This window comes from Ochotona princeps, chromosome 2 (genome assembly GCF_030435755.1).
Source record: "Ochotona princeps isolate mOchPri1 chromosome 2, mOchPri1.hap1, whole genome shotgun sequence".
Lineage (NCBI taxonomy): Eukaryota > Metazoa > Chordata > Mammalia > Lagomorpha > Ochotonidae > Ochotona > Ochotona princeps.
In genome coordinates, this window is record NC_080833.1 from 164,885,238 (window position 1) to 164,890,241 (window position 5,004).

Below are 5,004 nucleotides of genomic sequence, written 5' to 3' on the forward strand. Positions count from 1 at the left end.
CTGTAATCATCACTGCTACCTCCCAGGGTGGCAACTATGGGGTGCTGACATGGGGAGCTGGGACCAGGTGTCAAACCCATGTGCTGCAGTGTGGGATGAGGCTAAAGATTGAAACACAGAGATATCACACTCTTTGTAATTCTTTTTCCTCCTTCTATCCTGGATCCCCTAGAAAACAGAGGCAATGAGCCTGGCGCAGTAGCCTTGTGGCTAAAGTCCTCACCTTGAACATGCCGGATCCCATATAGGTGCCAGCTCTAATCCCGGTAGCCCCGCTTCCCAGCCAGCTCCCTGCTTGTGGCCTGGGATAGCAGTGGAGGATGGCCCAAAGCCTTGGGACCCTGCACCCGCTTCAGAGACCCGGAAGAGGCTCCTGGCTCCTGGCTTCAGGTTGGCTCAGCTCCAACCGTTGTGGTCACTTGGGAAATGAATCAGTGGATGAAAGATTTTCCTCTCTGTCTCTCCTCCTCTCTATTTATCTGACTTTGCAATAAAATTAAATAAATCTTTAAAAGAAAAAGAAGACAGGCAGAGAGCAAGAGCTGATGCTTTCAGTGAGAGACGGAAAGCCAGGGCGGTCATGATCAGGAGAGGGAGAGTGACAACGGGGGAAATGGCAACCAGGCAGCACCGGGCTCCTGCCGCTTCTTGCTGCACAGATCCAGTCCCGGCCAGGGCCGCACAGCTGGGCCGCGCTGAGCTGAGCTGGAGAGTCTGCAGTCTGACGCCCAGACCAGCGCATGCCCAGTGCTCTGTTGTCTCCCTTGAAAGTCATCTCAAACACCACTTGGATTTTTTCCTTTGTGATGGCTCTTGTCTTCTTGAGTTTCCAAGCCGGACATGCTGTTCATCCCCCCTCTGAACTGCTCTCATGGTCTTTAGGGAAAGGAAGCTCTTTGGATAAGTGGAGGGACCACAGATCACACAGAGCTAACACTAACTCATTGCATTTCCATTTGCTGGAAAAGTGCACATGGTGACTTTATGCTCACAGTCAGTGACCTGGTAATCTTATCACTTTTTAAATGACACAATGGCCTTATACTTAATGGTTAGGCATAAACAATATTTTGAATTTTTTTAAAGATTTATTTATTTTTATTACAAAGTCAGATATACAGAGAGGAGGAGAGACAGAGAGGAAGATCTTCTATTCGATGATTCACTCTCCAAGTGACCTCAATGGCCAGTGCTCCGCTGATCCAAAGGCAGAAGCCAGGAACCTCCTCCAGGTCTCCCACGCGGGTGCAAGGTCCCAAAGCATTGGGCCGTCCTCAACTGCTTTCCCAGGCCACAAGCAGGGAGCTGGATGGGAAGTAGAGCTGCTGGGATTAGAACCGGCGACCATATGGGATCCCGGGGCGTTCAAGGAGAGGACTTTAGCAGCTAGGCCACGCCGCCGGGCCTGTGTTTTGAATTCTTTAGCTATAAATGCCGTTACAAGCGTAGTATGGTCACAGGACAGAGTTATTAGTCACAAGAACTCTCAAGGAAGTAATTCTGCCTCTCAGTTTTTCATGTTCTTTCCAAAAATGTTCGCCAAAGGGTAGTTGACAATGTTGTATTTAATCTACTTTAGTGTCTCTAATTTTCAGGTTTTGATTCAGCAAATATTTAAATAGGGCTCTCTGTAGGCCGGGCAGTTTCTAAAGTCCTTCTCAAGTATTAATTCACGAGAGAGAAGCGGATGGGGAAGAGGGTGGTGAGAAGGGAGAAACCCGATGCCTGCAAAATTATAAAACAGAAAATGAGAATAAGAAAAGTTGCTTCTTAAAACAGAACAAAACAAAAACAAGTATTAATTCATAGGTCAGCATAATGGCTCAGTTGACTAATCCTCCATCTTGCAATACCCAGCATCCCATATGAGCACAGATTCTTATCCCGGCTGCCCCACGTCCCCTCTAGCTCCCTCTTTGTAGCCTGGGAGCTATAAAGTAAAGGACAGTCCAAAGCCTTGGGACTCTGCATCCACATGGGAGACCTGGAAGAAGCTCTTGGCTTCAGATCGGCTCAGCTACAGCCATTGCAGCCACTTGGGAGGTGAACCAGTGGCTGAAACATCTTTCTCTCTGTCTCTCCTCTGTGTCAATCTGCCTTTCCAATAAAAATAATTTTTTTTTTAGTGTTAAAGTAAGATTTATTAGAAAAGCTAAGAAAGGAGACTCCCGCCCTAGTGACGGGAGGGGGTTCTGAGATAGAAAAGACCCTTATCCCCTGCCATAGTGGCAGGAGGAAAAGTAACCAATAAAAATAAATATTAAAAAAAAAACCAAGCATTGATTCATTGAAACTTCTTACCGATCATGTGGGGTATAGGCAATGCTGTCCATTACACAGACAGGAAAAGGGAGCGTGGAGTGAGGACAGCACTCTGAGCCCCGGCAGTCGGGTTCTAGACACCATGCCAACAACCAGCTTGGATAACCTCAAGCTGCCACAAGGCAGTGAGGGCCTCTTCAAAGGCAAGCAGTCTTTATCTGCACAGGGACACTTCCTACAATAGAGTGTGAAAGTGTGGGGTCACAGTGTGCACCAGGCAGGACCTACTGCGCAGTCAGAAGTCCTGGCCCAGCTCAGTGGGGGAAGGGGTCAGCGAGAAAGCAGTAAGAAGGCACTGGGATGAGGCAGTGTTCGGCAAATTGCCATTGATCTGCCACAATTCATTTCTTTACTGATGAAAATATCTTAAGGTCAACGGTAAAATTTAAATTTACTCGATTTTTTTTAAAGTTTTTTATTTTTTTATTTGAAAGTCAGATTTACAGAGAGACACAGAGACAGAGAAAAAGATCTTCTATCCCCTGGTTTGGTTCCCAAGTGATTGCAACGGCCAGAGTTGAGCCGTTCAAAGCCAGGAGCCAGAAGTTTCTTCTGGGTCTCCCTCATGAGTGCAGGGTCCTTAGGCTTTGGGCCATCCTTCACTGCGTTCCCAGGCCTCTAACAGGGAGCTAGAAGGGAAGCAACTGGGACACGAACTGGTACCATATGGAATCCCAGCACATGCATCTATAAAGGCCGTTCTATAAAGGCTGTAGGAAGTGCAGACAAGATGCCACTAAATGGTGAGTGTGGAAGGTGTCTAACTCGGCAGACGAGACACTCATGTCCCCACACTAAAATTGCTGAGCAGCCTTCTGCTAATGCAGATCCCAGGAGTCCAGGAGGAAGGGGTGACCCGCAAGAGCTGGCTTCCTGCTACCCAAGTGAGGCATCTGGGCTGTGTATCCAGCCTTTAGTCGTGGTCCTGGCCCAGCCTCTGCTCTTGTGAGCACTGGGCTGCAAGCCAGTGGCTGGGAGCTGTCTGTACACAATCTCTCCTTCTGCCTGTCTACCTATCTATCTAAGATTCATTTATTTTTATCGGAAAGAAAGATTTACAGAGGGGAGGAGAGAGAGTCATCTTCCCATTCGCTGCTTCACTCCTTAAGTAGTCGTGATGGTTTGAGCTGTGCTGGTCTGAAGCCAGGAGCCAGAAGCCTCTTCCGGGTCTCCCATGTGGGTGCAGGATCCCAAGGCTTTGGGCCATCCTTGACTGTTTTCCCAGGCCACAAGCAGAGAGCTGGATGGGAAGCAGGGCCACCAGGACACAAACCGGCACCCATATGGGATGCTGACATGTGCAACGTGAGGATGTAGCCTCTAGGCTATCATGTCAGACCAGGCCACTCAATATTTTTAAAAATTCATTTTGATGCAGAAATGTTTTTGAGAAAAAGGGTCATTGAAAATGTGTATGATGTAAAAACTAGGTACAAGCTTCAAAATATTTTGCACCAGAATGGAATGATCTATTTCATATATATATATAATATATATTATGTATCTATTATATATATACTATATATAATATATATATATATATAGTTTTTATTTTGAGTTTTTGAATTATGTGTTACAATTTCGTATTGACTGGGATTTCCCCCCCAAACTCCCCCTCCCCCCAACAGATTTTGCCCATTTTACTACAGTGGTATAATCCTTCATCAGGAATTATAATTGCATCAGTCTCATATTTAAGTGTGCCCCGACATTGCTGGTGCAAAGTCAGACAGTCCAGCACCCATTGTCTACAGTTGTCCAACGATTTCATTGGGAATCCCTCTTTTAATTCCATTTTGGGGGGAATTTTTTTTCTGTGTCTATTATTTCCTGAATGCTGTTTCCATCTCTGTGTCCCTAAGCATTACTTGGACGTATTCATGGAAAACGTGTTGTTTTGTTACCTACGAAGCTAGAGCGTGTCTGGAGGAGAAGGCACAGCAGTGTGCCTGGAGGCCGGAGAGGCAGAGTTGCGATGTGATGAATCTAGGGCCTTGCAAGGTTGGACCTGGAGGAGGCGGAGTGAGGAAGTGGCTTAGCAAACTTCCTCATGACATGGCCCTCTGCGCGTCAGTGGGTTGCGTTTCAAGGGACTGGACAGCAGATGAATAGCGGGTGCTTGATGAAGGACTTGGCTACTGTTTCTTCTCCTTTGTGCCACTGAATAGGCCCAGAAGGGTGGAGCTGAACAGATACAAACTTTCTGCTTGTTAAGAACCAATTGGCTCTGGAAACTGACTTTCACAGCTAAAATGTATAACTATGTAGCAAGTAGAAGGAGACTTGTGGTCCCGTGTGCCCTTCTGTCTGTGACTGAGTGTCAGTGTCAGTGAAAGACTAACAGTGAAATTCCATCTTCTAGCTATTATTAATTATAAGGCAAAGCTGCCCAAACTGCCCTGTCTTGCCAATCCCTTCTGTCTACCTTTTCGCCTCTGTCTTGAGTGTACTAGTAGAGCCCCTCTCTGTCGGAAGTCAGCACACAGGACTGGACCATTGGTTTTTGTTTTGAATAAATATACCAAGCAAAAAAAAAAAAAATTACACATGGGACCAGAGTGGTGATATTGGAGGGTAGTAACTTGTGGCAACGGCATCTCATCAGGTCCCAGCTCATGTCCTGGAGGCTTTACCTCTGAGCTAGCTCCCTGCTCAGGACCTGGGAAAGCAGTGGAGGATGGC